Source organism: Vulpes lagopus, chromosome 13, assembly GCF_018345385.1.
Source record: "Vulpes lagopus strain Blue_001 chromosome 13, ASM1834538v1, whole genome shotgun sequence".
Classification (NCBI taxonomy): domain Eukaryota; kingdom Metazoa; phylum Chordata; class Mammalia; order Carnivora; family Canidae; genus Vulpes; species Vulpes lagopus.
Window position 1 is genome coordinate 41,054,425 of NC_054836.1, and position 23,991 is coordinate 41,078,415.

Genomic DNA, 23,991 nt, shown 5'->3' on the forward strand with positions numbered 1-23,991 from the left:
ACATTAGGTACAGAGATTACTTAAAAATAAAATCCTAAATAAATAAATAAATAAATAAATAAATAAATAAAGCAATGGCAGCTCTTAAAGACTCAGGCTACCGGGATCCCTGGGTGGCGCAGTGGTTTGGCGCCTGCCTTTGGCCCGGGGCGCGATCCTGGAGACCCGGGATCGAGTCCCACGTCGGGCTCCCGGTGCATGGAGCCTGCTTCTCCCTCTGCCTGTGTCTCTGCCTCTCTCTCTCTCTCTCTCTGTGACTATAATACATAAATAATAAATAAAAAAATTTAAAAAAAAAAAAAAAAAAAAAAAAAAAAAGACTCAGGCTACCACTTTTGCCAACAGTAACCCTTACCTTGACAGGATGTTTTCTTTAGGCTTCACCTTCTTCCAAGGAGGATGATGTCTATTCTAGATTTTCTTGTTTAATATTTATGCAACCAAATCATTAAGCTTTTTGTCTTGATTTTACTCCAGCTCAGAAATGAATCAACTTTATCAGCTCTTTGGTGCTTAACTCTCATTTTGCTCCCCAGTCTGACCTTAGGATGAATAATGGGGGTTCTCCGGTTGCATGCCACTAGTGACCAATCCTCATAAGTGTTACCCGTTAGAACTCTCTACCTGGCTGCTTCTGCCTTACTATCTACATAGTTATGGCATTTTCATTTACAGCTCCTTGCAGGATTTCTCCAGAACTAATTTTTTTAAAGATTTTATTTATTTATTCATGAGAGACACAAGCAGAGGGAGAAGCAGGCTCCCTGCAGGAAGCCCGATGCAGCCCTCAATCTCAGGATCCTGGGATCACCATCTGAGCCAAAGGCAGATGCTCAACCACTGAGCCAGGTGCCCCTCTCCCGAACTAAATTAATGAAACATTCAACCAATGGCTGGAGTTCTTTTTTTTTTTTTTTAAGATTTTATTTTATTTTTTTCATGAGAGACACACAGAGAAAGGCAGACACACAGGCAGAGGGAGAAGCAGGCTCCATGCAGGGAGCCTGATGTGGGACTCGATCCCAGGACCAGGATCATGCCCTGAGCCAAAGGCAGACACTCAACTGCTGAGCCACCCAAGTGTCCCAATGGCTGGAGTTCTAATTGAGCATCCCAGGTTTACTCCCCTACTGCAGTCTGCCACACTGCCACCCAAATGATAGCTCCAAATCTAAATCTGATGGGATTTAGCCATCCAGCCCAAGCTTTCAAATGGTCAAAAGAGCAGACAGCCAAACACAATTTCATTTGTTCCTTCAGCATATTTTGTTTGAACCTCTATGCAAGGTCCTGCCACACAACCCCAGAAGGCATTATTTATGTAGGCAACTGCAAGGACAGTGACCCCAAGATTTGTATATCCCAGTAGCCTGTGTAAGATACAAAGGATACAATTTGGATAAGACAAGTACAGTCTCTCCTCTAATGAGGGAACACCAAATGCTTTGCAAGGTCTTTCTAAACAGGTTCTTAGTGCCTGCCATGGGTGGCTCAGTGGACTCTACATACTGTCCTCTTGGCTGCTCTGGTGTCTGCCATTTCACTCCTTTCCAACTTGGGCTCACTCAGGTGATCACTCTTGTTGCTGTTGACTATAATCAAGTCACTAAGGCACTACTACTTGAAAAAGACTGCACAGCTTTTTGCCGAGGGATGTGTCCTTAGGCATTATTGATGCTCACCCAGCAATGCCCAGTGTTGAAGATTTTCTATCCCTTCCAAAGCTGCTAGTATCTTTTTTGTCCTAGCTTTTTGAGGTTTCATCAGCTCCTGCTTTATAATCCTTCTTCCCTAGGACTTAAGCAAGTATCAAGGGAGACTGGGCTAGAGGATCAAGTTGGAAACACTGCTCCATGATTTCCTCTCCCCTGCTAAAATCCCTCAGCGCCAAGCCTCACCATCAGAATAGCTTTCTACTCAATGATCTTCATAATCAGATCCTGCAGAATGCAGTACATATACTGGCAGTTCATGATGAACCAAATTATTTTCGTTTTCAAGATACGTTCACTATACGTGACAGGCCACCTTGCCTTTACATGTGTTTGTATAGCCTGCCAGAAACATTCTTCCATCTTCCCCTCTCTTCCTACCAACACTTCAGCAGCTTAGCCTGTGACTTCCTACAGGAAGCCTTCCCAGCATCCTGCCTCTTCTTTCATCCTGGCTAAGCTATATGGTTATCATCTGTGCTTCAGCCAAGCTCCCTCTGCATTAGATTTTTGACTGTTAGCTTACTGGTCTTTCTTCTCTAGACCAGTGGTTCTTAAATCTTTTAAATCAAGAACTCTGTTGGGATGCCTGGGTGGTTCCATGGTTGAGTGTCTGCCTTCAATTCAGGGTGTGATCCCAGGGTCCAGGATCGAGTCCCACATTGGGCTCCTTTAAGGGAGCCTGCTTCTCCCCTCTGCCTCTCTCTATATATCTCTCATGAATAAATAAACAAAATCTTTTTTAAAAAATCAAGAACTCTGTCAATAAAAAAGTAAACCTTGATCCCATAAATATTTATGTTTTTATTTATAAATTGTATACAGGCACTCCTATTCAAATATAGTATGTATATTATAAAATAAATCAGACATTTTAAGAAAGTAACTTTTTAAAAAACAGAAATGGAAGGTCTAATATCTTCATTCCACATCCCAGAGTATTGTGTGGCCCCCACCCTGGGATGAATGCATTCTACCTTGAAGGCCACAAGTCCTAGTCTCCTTGAGAAAAGTCTTTCTTTCATCATGCCTGCACATAGTTTTCAGTACAAGCTGCATGGGGGTATAGCTCAGTACTGCGATAAGGCAATGCACTGAGATTTCAGTTTCCAATGCTAAAGCAATTTTTAACAATGTGTTACTGTTCTTCTCTTATGTAGCATCAGGAAAAGATAGCATTCAATCATCTCTCAGCTTGGATAGATTACAGCCATTATACTTTGCCATGATCATGGCCCAATCTTTGATGAGACCTTTTTTTAGGTCTAGTACAGTGTCATTGCCCTGTGCCCCTAACAGGCACTTATGAAATGCTCGTCTCATTGGTTTTGATGGCACTTGGTTTCCTAGTGTCTGCTGATGCAGACAAAGCTGTTCAACTGGACAGAGATAAGCAGGGAGGCATTGAGCCATGACATGAGATCTGACACTAGCTCTCCTTTTATTTGACTGACTAGGATGCCTTTCTCTTTCACAGATGTTCAAGTTCATTATGATGATTATTTTAAATAACAATTACTACCATTCATTGAGTGCCTACTGTTGTGTCAGGCTTTGGATGAGATAACTTAACAGATCAGTTTTTAAACCCTATATCATGCCCAAGTTAAAAAAAATAATAAAGGAGTAAGGTAACTTACTGAGGCCCATAAAGCTGAACTAAAATTTGAACTCAAGTCTGTCTGACTCCAGAGTCCATGCTCTTAATATAATATTAATATAATAGTCATACCTGGATTTGGGTATTACAGATCATTTTCCTTCTCTCCCCTTGAGTCTGAAGAAGTTGGCCTCTTGGCCACAGGCAGGATCCATCACAGACATTAAGATATCACAGACATTAAGACATTAAGATTGAAAGGCAAGAATTTTAGGCTACATTACAAAGCTGTGATTATCAAGGCAGCATGGTATTGGCACAAAAATAGACACATAGATCAATGGAACAGAATAGAGAACCAAGAAATGGACCCTCAACTCTATGGTCAACTGGTCTTTGACAAAGCAGGAAAGAATATCAAATGGAAAAAAGACAGTCTCTTCAACAAGTAGTGTTGGGAAGACTGGACAGCAGCATGCAGAAGAATGAAACTGGAGTACTTTCTTACACCATACACAAAAATAAATTCAGAGGATCCCTGGGTGGCTCAGCAGTTTAGTGCCTGCCTTCGGCCCAGGGCATGATCCTGGAGTCCCAGGACTGAATACTGTGTCGGGCTCCCTGCGTGGAGCCTGCTTCTCTCTCTGCCTGTGTCTCTGCCTCTCTCTCATGAATAAATAAATAAAGTATTAAAAAAAAAAACAAAAATAAATTCAGAATGAGTGAAAGTCCAAATATGAGACAGGAAACCATTAAAATCCTAGAAGAGAACACAAGTAGCCGCATCTGTGACTTTGGCCACAGTAACTTCTTGCTTGACACATCTCCATAAGCAAAGGAAACAAAAGATGAATTATTGGAATTTTATCAAGAGAAAAAGCTTTTGCACAGCAAAGAAAACAGTCAATAAAACTAAATCTATGGAATGGGAAAAGATATTTGCAAACAACCTATCCAAAGTCTATTAAGAACTTATCAAACTCAAAAAAAAAAATAACTCATCAAACTCAACAACCAAAAAACAAATAACCCTCTTAAGAAATGGGCAGAAGACACGAATAGACATTTTTCCAAAGAAGACATCCAGATGGCTAACAGACACATGAGAAGATGCTCAATATCACTCATCATCAGGGAAAAACAAATCAAAATCACAATGAGATATGACCTCACACTTGTCTGAATGGCTAAAATTAACAACACAAGAAACAACAGGTGTTGGTGAGGATGTGGAGAAAGGGGAACTCTCTTGCACTGTTGGTGGGAATGCAAACTGGTACAGCCACCCTGGAGAACAGTTTGGAGGGTCCTCAAAAAGTTAAAGAACAGAACTACCCTACGACCCAGCAATTGCACTAATAGGTGTTTACTTAAAGGATACAAAAATGCAGATTCAAAGTGGTACATGCACCCCCAATGTTCATAGCAACATTATTAACAATAGCCAGACCAAAAAACAAAACAAAACAAAAAAAACAATGGCCAAACTATGGAGAGAGCCCAGATTTCCATTTCCATCAACTGATGAATGGATAAAGATGTATACACACACACACACACACACACACACACACACACACACACACACAATGGAATGTTACTCAGCCATCAAAAAGAATGAAATCTTGCCATTTGCAATGACATGGATGGAACTAGAGGGTATTATGCTACGCAAAATAAGTCAGAAAAACAAATAGCATATGATCTCACTTATATGTGGAAACTTAAGAAACAAAACAGAGGCTCATAGGGGAAGAGGGAAAAGAAAAGAGAGAGGGAAACAAGCCATAAGAGACTCCTAATGATCAAGAACAAACTTAGGGTTGCTGGAGGGAGGTTGAGGGGGTGGGTGGGATGGATGACAAGTATTAAGGAGGGTACCTGTGATGAGCCCTGGGTGTTGTATGTAAGTGATGAATCACTGAATTCTACTCCAGAAACCAATATTGCACTGTATGTTCACTAATTAAAATCTAAATAAAATTTTTTAAGAAGCATCCCACTTTGCCAAATGTACTTAGGATTGGGCACTGAGGGTTGGGATGGGCCATTGATGATGGAGAGGCCCTGGGGCCTCCACCAGGTATTGATACTCTTGGCCTGTTTTTCTCGTTTCCTTCTCCTTTGGAATGTCCTTTTATTCCCGTTCCCTAATATCTTATTTTAAAATTGAACTTAGGGGGAGCTTGGGTGGCTCAGTCCATTAAGCATCCAACTCTTGATTTTGGCTCAGATCATGATCTCAGGATCGTGAGATGGAGCCCCACAATGGCACCGTACTGCTGAGCATGAAGCCTGCTTAAGATTCTCTCTCTCCCAGGATGCCTGGGTGGCTCAATGGTTGAGCATCTGCCTTTGGCTCAGGGTGTGATCCCAGGGTCCTGGGATCGAGTCCCGCATTGGGCTCTCCACAGAAAGCCTGCTTCTCCCTCTGCCTATGTCTCTGCCTCTCTCTCCTTGTCTCTCATGAATAAATAAAATTTTTAAAAAAAGATTCCCTTTTTCCCTCTCCCTGTGTCCCTCACTTGAAATAAATAAATAAAATTTAAAAATTAAATGAAATTGAACTTAATAGAGAAGTAAGACTTTGAGAGGTGCCCTTGTTTTGCTCTCTGGTTCCTGACTTATCCTTCATTGTGTACTTTTGCACCGCTGATTTTGTGGTGGAGCGGAGAACATGGGCATTACCTGTCACGTCGAAAGGTGACTCTGTTTGCTCTTGTAATGCTCTTTCCCTTTGTCCCCGGTCTGTGTCATGACTCTAACTATGTGGCTTCAGCCAATTGTTTGGCATAATCATGTTTTCTGTTGCAGTTCTAATTCCTGGAGCCACAGAGCCAACAGCCCTGCTGGACCCTACCTCGAAGGGGTCTGCCACTCAGGCCCTTCTCTTCTAGGGTTGGCTCCATGTGGAGGCTACTTTTGCCTTTCAGAAAACAGACCCAGATTCCAGGAATACCCCCAGGAAAGCCTTCTCCCCTTGGTTTTACAACTAAATTTACCTTTCTATAATTTTCATCTCATTATACTTTTGCTGACATAAATGATTGTCTTCTCTATAGTACCTCAAACATCCCATGACTTTTTATTTCTCTTAGAGGTCTCAACTCAGAAACCTTAAGGACCAGGTGATGAGAGAAGTCAGTAGCACGTGAGTGCACATGTATGTATCGTGTGGATGGTAGGGATGGGGATGAACTGGAGAGCAGTGTTCTCTCAAAACACTGGAAGGCAAACCAGTCCCGTCTGCAGGCCACATCTGAGCGACTAGTTGGCAATCTGTTTTTCCTTCCATGCCACAGTGCAAAAATTAGATGACTTTTGCTGTCACAATAGCCCAAGAGTATTGGGATTAACTATTTCTAAACTTCTCACCATCATGAGATTAGATACAATTTAATTATTGGTGCAAATAATTCAGAAAGGACCCTTTGCTCCTTAGATCTCCAAGGTGATGTCAGAGCTGTCCAGGTAATAACCATACCAGAGGGAAGAATAGTTGCTACGGCTTTCTCCAGGCTCCAACACTTCCTGGTTCTCAGTTTTCCTTTCATATTTCCCATTGCAGATCAGAGTCTTAGGATAATTAATTTTCAACAATCTGAGTATGGGAGTCCTCCAAATTTATCTAAAGGAATATTGTATATAAAGATAATGTTTTATGATGCCTGACCAGTCTCTAGCTATAGTTCATTTAAGCAACAAGGGGGCTCCTGGGTGGTTTAATCAGTTGGGTCTTGACTCTTGGTTTTGGCTCAGGTCATAGTCTCCAGGTCATGGGATTGAGCCCCGCGTTGGGCTCCGAGCTGGGCATGGAAAACGTTTGGTATTGTGTTTGAGAAAGTTGCACCAGAAAAGAGAATTTGAGAAAGAAACATAGGAAGAAGGAAATTGGGAAAGAAAATCAAAGGGGGGACAGGGCAGATGCAAATGTTGAGAAGAGCTTTCTGTCTTTTTTCTCAGGTTCACTCCAAATCCTGCAGCAGAAAAATCCTCCCTTCAGACACCCCCCACTCAGTCTCCCATCCCTCTGATCCACAATCAAATTTGCATCTTTCTTATCTTTCTTACTCTGTTCTCTGGTCCAAAAAACTAATCAGAGAAAAAGTTCAGCATCAAAAAGACCTAGATCCCGGGATCCCTGGGTGGCGCAGTGGTTTGGCGCTTGCCTTTGGCCCAGGGCGTGATCCTGGAGACCCGGGATCGAATCCCACATCAGGCTCCCGGTGCATGGAGCCTGCTTCTCCCTCTGCCTATGTCTCTGCCTCTCTCTCTCTCTCTCTCTGTGACTATCATAAATAAAAAAAAAAAAAAAAAAAAATTTAAAAAAAAAAAAAAATTTAGGGATCCCTGGGTGGCGCAGCGGTTTAGCGCCTGCCTTTGGCCCAGGGCGCGATCCTGGAGACCCGGGATCGAATCCCACGTCAGGCTCCCGGTGCATGGAGCCTGCTTCTCCCTCTGCCTATGTCTCTGCCTCTCTCTCTCTCTCTCTCTCTCTCTCTCTCTCTCTGTGACTATCATAAATAAATAAATAAAAATTTAAAAAAAAAAAAAAAAAGACCTAGATCCCAATGGTAGCTCTGTCACTTACAAGCCATTGACCTTGGCTGAGTCAGTGGCTTCAATCTGTCTGAGATTTCCTTATCTACAAACTGGATGTAACAGCACAGATCCTACCAGCTCCTGGAGAGGGAATGAGATGCTGAGATGCCACATGTGAAAACACCCTGGAAACTGTAATATGCTAATTAAAGATGAAGCATGATTGTTATTATCCCTGAATCCAGTGCTGCTATGGCATGTGGTCATCTTTTCACCAAATGTCCTTAGAATTCTTGGAGAAGGAGGTGGGTGTTACAGTCTGGTATGGCAGTGAGGCAGAACTTTATGTTTTAGGAGGGAAATTGGCATTTTAAATTCCCATATATATATATGCAACTGATGAACTACTGAACTCTGGGGAGGTGGGTGGGAGGATGGGGTAATTGGGTGATGGGCACGTGATATGAAGAGCACTGGGTGTTAGGCCAAACAAATGAATTATTGAATACTGTATCTGAAACTAATGATGTACTTACTATATGTTGGCTAATTAAATTTATATTAAAATTAAAAAATTAAATTGCCATATTTTGCTACCTCTGAGATATCATGAGGATATGAAATCATACCTTCTCTGTTCTGGAATGAGCCGTTTGAGTAAATCCTATTAGTTACCTAAACAGAGTAAGCATGCATTAGTCTGGAAGAAGGAGGAACACTTGTTTTTGTTTGTTTTGTTTGAAGAGCTTGGGGCTTCAATTCTACAGGCAGATGGGGTCTTGTTGCCAAAGTGAATGATTCAGAAGGAGGGCATGTGCCCAGAAAGTTCCGTCAGAATTAAGCTCTGAGCTTTTTATTCAGTGGCTATCTGGATGGAGGCCAGCTCTCTTCTCACTTGAACAAAGAAGCATGTGGCCCAGGTGATGTTAGACATCTTATGACCACAAGGGACACCTGCCTGAGGATAAAACCAATGTAGCAGAACACAGAGTTGAGAGATTTTAGAGAAGCTGAACTGGAGCTCTGACAAAACTCATTGGTCTTAACAGTTACATGAGCCAGTGGCTCACCTTTATTGCCTAAGCCAGTTTGTATTGGGCTTTCTAATTCTAGATACTGATAGCAAAGTCCTCCTACATGGTACAGGGTCTGAAGGTTTCTGGAGAAAGTGCAGGCATGTTATATAGTGTTTAGTGAGCTTACTGAAAAGAAGATCCCAAGTCTCCTCATCTTTCCCACTGACATTCCCAGTTATGAGCATACCTCTGATGGGCTGAGGCAGGCTGATGGGAGGCGCACTGCTGGAGGGGCCTGTCGACAACAAGACCTGAACTGTCATAAGGGAAAGAAGGCTGGAGTGGTCCTAGCATGGGGACATGGATAAAGCTATCACTAGGTTGATGGACATGACTATGGTCCATGATTATGCCTATGTTCAGTTTTAGTAGATGCTTGCAAACCATTTTCTTTCCTTTTTTTTTTTTTTTTTTTTTTTTTAAGATTTCATTTACTTATTTGAGAGAGTGAGCACAAGCTGGGGGAGGGGCAGAGGGAGAGGGAAAGGCAGGCTCCCTGCGGAGCAAGAGCCCCCACCCCACCCCCACCCACCGTAGGACTTGATCCCAGGATCCTGGGATCACGACCCGAGCCGAAGGCAGACACCCAACTGAACGAGCCACCCAGGTGCCCCCAAACCATTTTCCAAAGCAGATTTATCAGTTTGCACATTCAACACCAATGTTCGAAAGTTCTCAGAGCTTTTTACTTTTACTTTTCCCACAGGATAGTAAAAGAGGTGTTCGGATTTTACCAGAGCACAGCAGTTTCCAAACTGCAAATATAGAGGTTGCTGCCAGAATAAGACATACTAAAATAGGTATACATACACAGAAACACACAAAAGCATAACAATTCAAGTAGCGGAGCAATTTGGGGGGATGATTAAAGGTAAATACATTTCAGTTATCTTAAGTTCTAAAAAGTGCAAGTGTAACCCAAGGGCCTGAGTAATTACTTGTTCCAAACTGTTCTCTGCAAAAAAGAAGTACTTCAGCCCTCTGTCAATATGTCCCTTCATTATATATAGTGGGCTTGAGGAGGGAGGGAGAGAGAGAGAGAGTGTGTGTGTGTGTGTGTGTGTGTGAGAGAGAGATGGTGAAGGGGTGGGAAACAGCAAGAATATGGTTGTTTTCTACACAAGTTGCAACCAGTTAAAAATATTCCATTCCATCAAATTATTTAGTAAATGTGGATGAAACAGGTAGTGAGATTTCATTAGATCCTCACTAATATTTGGTAATTTTTTATTAATTGTTGCTTGAAAGAATGCTTCAGTTATCTGAAAAAATCATCACGTTAGGTTTAGCTAACTTGTCACACCAACTTGTAACATGTGAAGGGTTTATTTGGAAATGGTGGAGAGAATTGATATACATTTAACTAACGTAATATTTTCAGTTAAAGATGTATTTACTGAAAACAAACATTCAAACTGACAAAACTCTGCATGCTCATTCAAGTAGTACCGAATTTAGTCCTATCCTATATGACCTTTCATGGGTTCCATCCTTGGAGGAGGGGTGATAACCCCACAAATTGATTTCTTTGTTCCCAATTTAATGTCATTCACCTCCTATTGTGTAGGTTTTCACATAAGCTAGATTGGTGGCATTATCATCTGTCAGTACTAGCTGCCAGCCTTCAGAAGCTAATGAACAGACCTCAGGAAATTCTGGCAACTTCTGTGAGCTTGTTTCTGCTTTATATGTGATCATTTCCAGCAACTCACATTTTCATCCATTCACAGACATCTTGTCGCAGAATCTCCTAGGCACCTATCCAGTGTTCATTCTCACCTTGCTCCTGAATAAATTTTATCAAGGAAGTAGTGTGTCCTGATTAAACCTAACATTCCAAGGCTCCCTTGCACATAGGGGTAGCCATATGACTAAGTTCTTGCTATTGAGATATAAGTGAAGTTGTTGAATGGAGCTTCTGGGAAAGCTTCTTAAAAATCATACTGACTAGGGACACCGGGTGGCTCAGTAGGTTGAGCATTTGATTTTTGGTTTCAGCTCAGGTCATGATCCCAGGGTTCTGGGATCAAGCCCTGAGTTGGCTCTGTGGTGAGCAGGGAGTCTGCTTGAGATCCTCTGCTCCTCCCCCAGCTCGTGCTCACTCTCTCCCTCCCCGCCCCTCCCACTATAATAAATAAATAAATCTTAAAAACAAAAAAGAAGAAAACCTTACTAACCCAACCATTGGGCACTATTTTCACTTGGCCCTTCTTTATTCCTGCTTCCAAGTACACAACATGATAGCTAGAGCTCCAGCAGCTATTTTATGAACATGAGGATAAGGGTCACACTCTAGGATGATGTCCTAGAACTGCTGCATCAGCTCTGGACTGCCTACCTCTGGAATTCTCATTTTGTGAGAAAAATCAATTCCCATATTACATAAACTACTGCTTCTCTGATTTCTATTACTCACTTCTGGTATTCTAAATAGTCATTCAGTATAATCCTTTGATTTTTTTTTCAACATTTTACAATTGTCTTTGAACAGAAGCCAAGCAACAGAGACGGCTACCACTCATTCAGGTGCTCTGGCCTGGACATTGAAAGATTAAGCTTTAAAGGTTCCACCAAGCTGAATTATGCACTATGAAACCAGGGACTGAGTGGCAGGGCAGGTCCTCCTACTCCAGGGTAGCACTGAGAAGTCCATAGGATAGAATGAAAGGTTAAGGTCTCAGAGTTATCACAACAGAGCTCTCAGCCTGTTGTCATGGCAGCAAGGAGGGAGCCGTGGCAATATGTTGGAACAAATAGGAGGCTTCCTCCAGCCTTTCCACTGCATCTTGTAGGGCTCCCTGCTTAATCAGACCCCCAGAATCTAAATATTGAGATCTTCTGGCAGGTGTAAATTATTCTGTAATCAGCCCATGGACAGACACCTTCTCACTGCATCTGCCTTTCTCACCTGGCTTGGCTTTGGAATGGTTTTCTAGCCCTCAGTCCCACCCCAATACCTCCCAGTAGAAATATCACTGCTGTTGTGAGAGGAATGATAGAAAGGACCACTGAGGAGGGCGTCATTCCTCTTCAATCTATAGACCCCCTCACTCCACTCCACCCCTTTTATTTTGTTTCCCCATCCCATCACTTGATTAATAAAAATAAAGTGTTTGCCAATAGGAAATGTTTATAGACAGCAAAACAGGTCAACTGCAATCCCGGACCATTTTTATAAAGTACAGCTTCCAGAAACAGTTTACAGATGCACGACTCTAAAGCAAACTCAAGATTAAGGCAGGAAGAGCAAAAGAAAGAGAAGAAGAAGAAAGAAATGAGTTCAAACTTAAGCAAGTCTGACCTACTAGCTTGGCAAATAAATGAGTCTATTTCTATAACAAGAACATTCTCTACGTTCTGTGCCTTATTAAATTAATTACCTGCTCTATGCCCCTTAGTACTACTGTCATTTTGGTAATGGTGTAGCCTTAAACTTTTCACTCTTTTGTGCTTTCTGAAATGGAGCTGGAGCCAGCTTTTCAAACTACATTGAACTCAAAGAGGCCCCTTAGTGTGTCATAGATGTCAATGCGAGTAATAGCAGGTGCCTCCCCAGACCACTGTGCTGGGGCATAGGCAGAGTGCTAATGAGGAACGAGGCCGTTATTCTGTGTCCCAGATCCCACATCTCTCCTCCTTCTGACCCAGACAAGACTGGGAATTGCTAAGGGCCTTATCATGGCTTTCGTTCCTGCTGGTTCAATGTTGGCCCCTGGCAGCCTCGCTTAAAGAGTCCTCTGGCTTTTGTAGAGTCCCTGTGCTGTCATGGTGCCACCCTGCTTTGGCCTCTGCTCTGGAGCCACGTCAGGCCCATCCAGGCCTTCTCTGCCCTGAGAGCACAGACGGGGAGTCCCAGCAACACAGAGCTCTTAGCACTGTCTGTGGACCTGTCATCTTTCCAGACATGCTTAGGTGGTCCCTTTCCTCCGACTCTGACCAGCACCCAAAGCCATACAGGATCTGTCACTGGGGCAGGTGACATGCACTTGAATCCCTTTGGTAGAGGCACCCGAGTTCCACACAACAGCAGCACAACTACCGAACATTTGAATCACTTAATCCTTCTAAAGAATGTTTTAAAATTTATTTATTCATGAGAAACACACAGAGAGAGGCAGAGACATAGGCAGTGGGAGAAGCAGGCTCCCTGCTGGGAGCCTGATATGGGACTCCATCCCAGGACCTTGGGCTTAATGACCTGAGCCGAAGGAAGATGCTCAATGACTGAGCCACCCAGGTACCCCTTATTTAATACTTCTAAACTTCAGTTTCTTTATGCATAAGATGGGACTAAAAAATGGTCCCTTTGCATTACAGCCATTATCATAATGACAGCTGCCATTTTTTTCTTTCCATTTACTACAAAAGGTGTATAGCTTAGTGGTGAAGCATACAACCTGGGATGCCAAGTTGCTTAGGTGTGGTCAAAGTCCTGCCTCTGTCTCTGAATTCGGGAATAACCATGGCAAGCTGCTTGAGTGCTCTGTGCCTCGGTTTCTCCACCTATAAAATGGGAGCAATAATGACCCTGCCTGGTGGAGCCATCCTGGAGATTAAGGGAGCTCATAGAGTACTATATGTAAGTAACATGAATGTCCCAATATTTGCCAAGCACAGTGACAAGCTCTGTTAATTTTCACCACAGAAGTATCATTATGGATTCCTATTAACAGGTAAACTGAGGTTTAGAAAGATTAAATGAAATGATTCAAATGTTAAGTAACTGCTTTTGTGTGCTTTGGGGACCTAGGGGTTCCTCTCATTTTCTTCCTTTGCTTTGAGAAGCCCTGGATCCCTGGTTCTTGCTCACTCTTCCCTTACTTCACCAACTGATGTCAACCTAGAAGTTGCTCCCTCCATTCCTTCACATTTCCCCAAGCTAACTCCCATCAGCCTCCCAAATGAGGCTCCTTCCTCCCAGGGCCACACCATTCAGGGACTCCCCACTGCCCCCTGCCCAGGCTCTGCAGGGAAATGTATGGGGGCCCAAGGGAGGCACCCCCTGCAAAGAGAGGAGAGCTTAGCAGGCTGTCCCTGCTAAGGGTGGCCTCCAGCCCGGGCAGATTAGTCGGGTGACCTTGGACGCTAACCATACCACTGTGGCCGAGTGGTAGTGGACTGTTCCCCTTTTTTCTGCAGTTCATGCTAAATAATTAGCTCCAGCTTCACTACCTTAGGTTTCCTGGTCTAGGTTCCTGGCTCACAAAACCAAAGTCCCCTTCAGACACTTTCTTCTTAGCATTCTTTAAGGAAGAAGTATGACTTCTTCCTTCTGAATGGTCTAATTCTGGACATAGAGTTAGTGTCTGTTTTTTCCACCATGACCTTGGACTTGTTTCTCTCAGCTTCCATCTGACCTTCAAGTCTGGCTTCTTTGGAGCACGCATTAGTGGTTCTCACACCCAGCAGCGAATCGCTCACATCAGGGGATGTATTTATCTACTGTTCCCTGGAGTTCAGTGAGACACACCTGCAAAATGCCAGGAGGGCTTGGTGTTGTTTCTTTATCTTGTCCCCCAAAGAATTTGGTGTGGGAATTGATTTTCTACCAAGTGACAATTCTCAAAACATATTCTGGTTTTGAGAAGCACTGTGAAAAGTAAGTCTCGCTTCTATGACTGACCAGCCGTTCCCCAGCATGCCCCTGGGGGCAATGGCTACTACTAACTTGTGTTTTGTCTTCCAGAAATACCGGCCTATGTGCACATCTTTTATAACCAAGGGGTACCATGATATACATGTTGTCTTGGACCTTGGTTTTTTTTTTTTCCTTTAATAATATATCTTGGAGATCTTTCCATATGAAAATATATGTTTTCTTTCTTCTTTTTAATGGTTGCCCAGTATTCCACTATGTATGAGAGTACTTGTATTTGTTTCTTGCTGTTGCTGTAACAAATTACCACATTATCTTATAGTTTTGGAGGTCAAAAGCCCAAAGTTGGTCTCACTGGGCTAAAAAGCAAGGTGTGGTCAGGACTCCACTCCTTCTGGAGGCGTTAGGCAAAATCCTCATTGGTGCCTCTTCCAGCCTCTTCTTGAGGCTCCCCTGTTTTTTGTCTCATGGCCCCTGTTAGCAATCTATCACCTGACTTTGTGTCTGTCATCACATCTTGTTCTTGCTCACTCTGACCCTCTTGCCTCCCTCTTATGATTATATTAGGCCCCACCTGGATCATCTAGCATACTCTCCCCATCTCAAGATACTTAACTAAATTACATCTGGAAAGTCCCTTTTGCAATTAAGGTAACATTTTCATGGACTACAGGGATTAGCCTGTGAACATCTTGGCAGGTGGGGTTGGGGGTGCGTTTTTCTGCCTACCACAGTTTTTGTTGTCCACTTCCTACATATAGACTTTTATTTTTTTAAAGAGTTATTTGTTTATTCATGAGACACACACATACACACACACACACACACACACACACACAGTCAGAGACAGAGAGAGGGAGAAGCAGGCTCCCTGTGGAGAGCCTACTGCGGGACTCCATCCTAGGACCCCCGGATTACTACCTGAGCTGAAGGCAGACTTTCAACCACTGAGCCAACCAGGTTCCCCCATATGGACTTTTAGATTGTCTCCTGGAATGATTACAAGCAGTGCTTCAGTGACTATCCTTGTGTGTGTCAGAATAGAAATCATTCCTAGAAAATGAATTGAAGTTTCGAAGGTATGTTCATTTAAAATTTTGATAGATCTTTGTCATGGTAATTTTTTTAAACTTTATTTTACTTGAGATATTCTGGATGCACAATTATCATAGAATCATGTAGAAGGTAGTATCATTTTACTCTCTTTTGAGTAAATCTATCTATGACTGCTCTTATCTATGATAGCTAGAACTGCATCCTTGACTTTAATGAAAGCTCTGAATCTCAGGCAATGGTTTTAGAAATAGGGACCTGAATTAATTTATTTGGTTAAAAACCTAATACTATAAATATGTGGGTACTTAAATCTAAAGTTAATCAAAATGAAATATAATGAAATATTTAGCTCCTCAGTAACCCTAGCCATCTATCAAGTACCCAGTAGCCATATGTAGCTAGTGGCTATCACATTAGACAGTGCAGATAAAGAATAAATTCCTTCATCATAGAAGTTCCATTTGACAGAGTTGCTAAGAGTGATCTTTTGCCCCTCTATCAAATTAGAACCTACCTATTGCCTGTCCCTCATTTAAATCAATTCTATCGATTCAATTAACATTTGTTGAATGCCCACCTTATACAAGATACTAGATGATGATTTTTTTAAAGGTCCCTGTCACAAATCAATAGAGGAAAACAGAAGTGTTTCCTGAACTTGCCTCAGGAATGCCAACTAACTGCACTGAGAGAATACCCCATACCATGGTAAATTCCAAGGCAATGTAGGAGCACAAAAGAAGAACATACAGTCTGTGAGGGATCCTGGAAACAAGAATATAGAGGTCATTTTCCCATCTTTGAAAATAGCTTGCTCATTGTCCATTTTTCTAATGCCCCTGAAATATTGACATATTCATTGGTATTTTATTTGTAAATAACAAAATGAGAAAGCATTTCAAAGTCTCTTAATACAGCATATGGAGAAGAGATTACAGCATTGACTCTGGAGTCAGGCTGCCGAGCGTTAAATTTGCTAGCTGTGTGAATTTGGGCAACTCACTAGACCCTTCTGGGCTTCCGTTTTCTCTTCTGCCAAATAAGTACTTCTCTCAGAGGGTTATTGTGAGGATTAAATGAGTTCATGTCTGTAAGTGCTCAGAACAGGGTCTGGCACTAATTGAGTGCTAAGTGTCAGCCATTGTTATTATTTAAACATGAATTACTGTAATACTGGATCTTCAGCCACCTGGACAGAATATAAGTGTTCACCTGGTTCTGAACTGATCATGGAGGAGTTCAGTGGTCTACCAGAGCCCACCCAGGTCTTGCTGGTCAGTGAGGCAGAGGTGACATACACATGGTTGTCCTGGCTCAGGTCCAGAACCCTGCCAGCCCTCCTTGGACCCTGCATGGGACAGTGGCACTGAGGGAATTTGCAACCAGGGAGACTGGCTTTCCTCTCTGAGGTGGACAGAGGGAATTCTACACTCATAGCAGTTAGTTGCGGCCCTATCATTCATAAATTTGGCCAAATACTACCTCTCCCTGTTTCATGTGCTTATTTACAGAGACAAGTGATATGTCCTTTTCTTGATTCTGATACTTTCCTTAAACTCTGGTAGATAGATACCCCATCTCTACTGTCTGAAAAGTCAGGTTTCTGTGGTGGTAACAATTGTAGCCATTTCAGTGGTGACTTCATTTGGACTCTTCTAATATTCTTGCTCCTTTGATTTTTGTCCTCCTATAATATTCCCTTCTTCCTGCCTCTGTCTTTCTCCCCATCTGTGTAATGATCTAATACCTACTGGGATTGTCCTCACCAGACCATTACAAGAAATAAAGGTTAACATGCAGAAGAATGAAACTGGACCACTTTTTTACACCATACACAAAAATAAATTCAAAATGGATGAAAGACCTAAATGTGAAGCAGGAATCCATCAAAATCCTGGAGGAGAACACAGGCAGAAAACTCTTGAACCTCAGCTGCAGCAACTTCTTATTAGATACGTCTCCAGAGGCAGGGGAAACAAAAGCAAAAATGAATTATTGAGACTTCATCAGGATGAAAAGGTTTTGCACAACAAAGGAAACAATCAGCAAAACTAAAAGGCAACTTATGGAATGGAAGAAGATATTTGCAAAGGACATATCACATTAAGGGCTACTATCCCAAATCTATAAAGAACTTATCAAACTCAACACCTAAAAAACCCCCAAAAAATCCAGTCAAGAAATGAGCAGAAGACATGAATAGACATTTCTCCAAAGAAGACATACAAATGGCCAACAGACACATGAAAAGATGCTCAACATCACTCATCATCAGGGAAATACAGATAAAAACCACAATGAGATACCACCTCACACTTGTCAGTACGGCTGAAATGAACAAGTCAGGAAACAATAAATGTTGGTGAGGATGCAGAGAAAGAGGAACCTCTTACACTGCTGGGGGAATGCAAGCTGATACAGCCACTCTGGAAAACAGTGTGGAGGTTCCCCAAAAAGTTAAAAATAGAACTACCCTATGACCCAGCAATTGCACTACTAGGTACTTGTCCAAAGGATACATACGGTGATTAGAAGGGGCCCATGCACCCAATGTTTATAGCAGCAATGTCCACAATAGCCAAACTATGGAAAGAACCAAGCTGTCCATCGACACGTAAATGGATAAGAAGATGTGGAATATATATTGAGTGGAATATTACTCAGCCATCAAAAAGAATGAAACCTTGCCATTTGCAACAATGTGGATAGAATTAGAGTGTATTATGCTAAGTGAAATAAGTCAGTCCGAGAAAGACAAATACCATATGATTTCGCTCATATGTGGCACTTAATAAACAAAACAAATGAACATAGGGAAAGGGAAGGAAGAATAAAATAAGACAAAATCAGAGGGGGAGACAAACCACAAAAGACTCCTAACTCTAGGGAACACACTGAGCATTGCTGGAGGGGTGAGGGGTGAGGTAAGGGATAATTGGGTGATGGGCATTAAGGAGGACATGTGATATAATGAACACTGGGTATTATATGCAACTGATGAATCACTGAACTCTATCTTTGAAACTAATAATGTTAAACTATATGTTAACTAAATTGAATTTAAGTTAAAAGAAAAAAGAGAAAAGGTTAGAAAACACTCAGCAGATACAGGGTACTAGATAAATGTGAAATAATAATGCTTTGAGGGGCACCTGGCTGGCTCAGTTTGTGGAGAGCATGACTCTTGATCTCAGGGTTATAGGTTTAAGTCCCACATTGGGTGTAGAGATGACTTGAAAATAAAATCCTTAAAAAATGTATTGAGCTATAAAAATGTGCATTTTACTGCTTTTATCCTAGTATGGGTTACCTGAATCTTTTGTATTGCAAAGCCTACTTCTCAAGTATTAAATTGTTCATACTTTTGGACATCTATATTATCAGAGCCATTTGCTGTCCTAAGCACTTAGCACCTACCTGTAAGCACCTGGGGTTTTCATTTATCTCTATGCAACTGTCAACTTCGGTCTTAAAGCCAAACTGCAGAACTTTAGATGGTTTTGCCAAAGACAAAGTTAAAAAAAAGATGAGCAAGAAAATAAAACACACCATACTGCCTGTAATTTCCCTAATGCAAATTAGCTAAAAATCTCTTCAGAAAAGCAGGAAAGATGAAGCAATTTACAGGTGGCCCCACTACACTCTGTATCACTTCTGCTCTGAGGCCTATTTGCCCTAAAACTAATGACATTTTGGGGCCCTGAAACTTGCATGGGTCCCCACCAAGGCTCTGGCCTAGTGCTGTACTTTTTGTTGTTGTTGATAAAGTGCTCTCCCCTACAGAGTTGTATAAATATCAAGCTCCACTAAACTTAACCCCCTCTGTTGGTGCCCTAGTGATTATTACACATGGCCACTAGCACGGGGGCAGTTGCAATGTGTTCTTTGCTGAGTGTCGGTCTCTGCCTTGCTGAAGATTGTGTGCTACTTGGTCCCATTGTTCTAGACTTGCTGACCCAGGGCCTGGAATGCTGTCTGCACCTCCATGAGGCAGTCTCTGGGGGCTGAGAAATCGTTCCCTGAGTTTCATTCCACACATCTTTAGAATCCTAGAGATTTGAGAAGAGTAGCTAATGCACCAGTGAAAAAGGAGGATATTTTGGGAAATTCTTCCTTTAATTCTGGGGTTCTCAACCTCAGCACTATTGACATTATAGGCCAGATAATTCTTTGTTCAGGGGAAGGAGAAGGGAGGCTGTCCTGTATATTACAGGATGTTTAGCAGCATTCCAGGCTTCTATGTACTAGATGCTAACATCAACCCTCCCCTTCCTACCCAAGTAGTGACAACCAAAAATGTCTTCAGACGTTGCCAAATGTCCCTTGGGGCAAAATCTCCTCTGTTCAAGAACAGCTGCTTAATATAACATTCCAACAAATTCCCTTAATATGGAAACTTCCTTTTTCTCTTGAACGACAAGGTAGGCGTGTTGATGTTCACTGGCAAGACTTCTTCCACTCCGACACAAGCAGGACTTTGGACTGGTAAATTAAACATTCAAAAGCCAATTGTTTATTCACAGAAGACATGATCTCATACACAGAAAAATCTAAGGAACTCATACACATAAAAAATCTAATAAATGAGTTCAGCAAAATTGCAGGATATAAGATCAATAACCAAAAATTAATCGTATTTCTCAAAAAAAATCAATTGTGTCTCTATATACTAGCAATCAATGAATAATTGAAAATGAAATTAGGAAAACAATTCTATTTGGGGCACCTGGGTGGCTCAGTCAGTTAAGTATCCAACTCTTGACTTCAGCTCAAGTCATGATCTCAGGGTTGTGAGGTCAACCCCCATGTTGGGCTCTGCATTGGGTGTGGAGTCTGCTTAAGATTCTCTCCCTCTCCCTTCTCTCTAGAAAGAAAGAAAGAAAGAAAGAAAGAAAGAAAGAAAGAAAGAAAGAAAGAAAGAAAGAGGAAAAAAGCTATTCCATTTATAATAGCATCAAAAAGAACAAAATATTTAGAAATAAATTTAACAGAAGTAAGGTGTGGACACAAAAAACTATGAAATTAAACACTGTTCAAAGAAATTTAAAAAGATCTCACTAACTGGAAAGACATCTCATTAGAAGACTCAATATTGTTAAGGTGGAAACACTCCCCTTTAGAGCAGCATAATCAATAATAGCCTAACTATGGAGAGAGCTCAAATGTCCATCAACTGATGAATGGATAAAAAGGATGTTTTATACACATATACATTACATATATATAATGGAATATTACTCAGCCATCAAAAGAATGAAATCTTGCCATTTGAAATGAGAGTGTATTACATACACTAAGTGAAATAAGCCAGTCAGAGAAAGACAAATACCATATAATTTCATTCATATCTGGCATTTAAGAAACAGAACAGTTGGACATATGGGAAGGGGGCGGAAAAGAGAGAGAGAGGAAAACAAACCATAAGAGACTCCTTACGACACAGAACAAACTGAGGGTTGAGATGGAGGGAGGTGGGTAGGTGATGGGTTAAGTGGGTGATGGGTATTAAGGAAGAAACGTGTTATGTTAAACACTAGGTGTTAAATGTAAGAGATGAATCACTAAATTCTACTACTGAAAACAATATTACACTATACATTAACTAGAATTTCAATAAAAATTTGAGGGGCTCCTGGGTGGCTCAGTCAGTTAAGTGTTTGACTCTTCATTTTGGCTCAGGTCAGCATCACATGGGTCAGGAGATTGAGCCCTGTGTCAGCCATGTGCACTTAGTGAGGGAATCTGCTTGAAGATCCTCTCCCTCTGCCCCTCCACCCCCATACACATGCTTTCTCTCTCTCTCAAATAAATAAATAAATAAAAATAAAATTTAGGGGAAAAAAGATGGAAATACTCCCCAAATCAACCTATTGCAATACTAAACAGATGGATTAGCTTACTATCTATCAAAATCCCAGGTACCACTCTTTTTACAGAAATTTACAAGTTGATCCTAAAATTTATGCAGGAATTTATTTATTTATTTTAAAAGATTTTATTTATTTATTTATTTATTTATTTATTTATTTATTTATTTATTTAAAAGAGAGAGCAAATACAAGTGGGTGGAGGGACAGATGGAGAAGCAAACTCTCCACTGAGCAGGCAGCCTGACATGGGGTGTAATCGCTGGATCCTGGGATCATGACCTGAGCCGAAGGCAGATGCTTAACTGACTGAGCCACTCAGGCGCCACAATTTTTATGGAAATTTAAAGGGCCCAGAGTAGTCAAAACAATTTTAAAAATAAGAAACTTGGAGAACTAATTCTTTTTTTTTCTTTTGAGAACTAATTCTTCCCAATTTTAAAGCGTAGTACAAATTTACATTAATCAAGTCAGTGTGGTCCTGGCATAAGGATACGTAAAGATCGATGGAATAGAATTGAGAGCCCTTATTTCTTAATAAAATTGAAAAGAAGTTTATTTCTAGACTCTGAATCCTTTTACTTTTTCATTTTTTTCAGAAATATGGGCTCTTGATTCTATTCCATTAATCTATACATATTCTCAATTCAAGAAGAATTGAGAGGTTAGAAATAAACCCTTACATTTATGGTCAAGTGGCTTTCAACAAGGATGCCAAGGTAATTCAATGAGGGAAATAATAGTCCTTAAAATAAATGGTTTGGGAAAACTGCCTAATAATAGCCACATGAAAAGAATGAAGTTGGACATCTACCTCACACCACATACAAATATTAATTCAAAATGTATTAAATATCTACATATAAGAGCCAAAACTATAAAACTAGTATAAGAAATATAGAAGCAAGCCCTTCATGACCTTGAATTATGCAATGGTTTCTAGGATTTGACTCCAAAAGCACAAGCGACAGAAGAGAAAAAAAGATAAGCCAGACTTAATGAAAATAAAAATTTTTTATACTTCTAAGGACATCATCATAGAGGGAATAGTTATCCACAAATGGGAGAAAATGTGTGGATAAGAGATTTGTATCTAGAGTCTATAAAAAACTCTTACAACTCAATAGTTAATGAATGCTCCAATTTATAAGAAGCAGAAGATTCAAATTGGCATTTCCCCAAAGAAATGGCCAATAAGCACTTGAAAAGATGTTTAAAATCATTAACTATTAGAAACATGCAAATCAAGGGCCTCCTGGCTGGTTCAGATTATGGATTGTGTGATTCTTGATCTTGGGGTTGTGTGTTCAAGCCCCACACTAGGTGTAGAGATTGTTTAAAAAAATCTTTAAAAAGAAAAAAAGGAGAGGCATCTGGTTGGCTCAGCGTGTTAAGCATCCAACTCTTGATTTTGGCTCAGGTCATGATCTCAGGATTGTGAGATTAAGCCCTGTGTGGGCTTAATGCTAGGCGTGGAGCCTCCTTAAGATTTTCTCTCTCCCTTGCCCTTTGCCTCTCCTCACCAACCCCTACTCACACTCTCCCTCCCTTCAAAAAAAAGGAACATGCAAATCAAAACCACAATGAGATACCATTTCACACTCACTAAGATGGCTATGATTAAAAAAAACAACAACAAGAAACATACAAAATAACATATGTTGACAAGGATATAGAGTTGGAACCCTCATACCTTGCTGGTGGTAATATAAAATGGTACAGCCACTTTGGGAAACAGTTTGACAGTTCCTCAAAATGTCAAACATAGAGTTATAATGACCCAGAAATTCCACCCCTAGGTAGGAATTAAATTGTTCCACTCCTAGTTCAATTTACTATGACCAATATGAATAAATATTGAAAATATATGCCCATACAGGGCACCTTGCTAGCTCAGTCAGTAGAGCATCTGACTCTTGATCTCAGGTCATGAATTTGAGCCTCACGTTGGGTGTAGATATCACTTAAATAAATAAAACTTTTTTAAAAAGATGGGGCACCTGGGTGGCTCAGTCTGCTAAGCATCTGACTCGTGATTTCAGCTCAGGTCATGATTTCAGGGTCATGGGATTGAGCCTCCAGTTGGGCTCTGCACTCTGTATGGAGTCTACTTGGGATTTTCTCTGCTCCTACCCTGCTCCCTACTTGTACACTCTCTCTCTAAAATAAATACATAAAATCTTTTAAAATTTGAGAGAGAGTGAGAACATGAGCAGGAGGGGCAGAAAGAGAGGAGATTTTATTTATTTATTTATTTGAGAGAGAGAGCATGAGAAGGGAGGGCAGAAGGAGAGGGAGAGAGAATCTCAAGTAGACTCCACACTGAGTGCAGAGCCTGATACAGAACTCAGTCTCACAACCCTGAGATCATGACCTGAGCTGAGACCAAGAGTCAGGTGCTTAATGGACTATACCACCAAGGCACCCCAAATAAACAAAATCTTAAAATATATATATATATATATATACCCATACAAAAACTGTATATGAATGTTCACAGCAGGATCATTCATAGTAGATAAAAAGTGGAGAGAACCCGAAT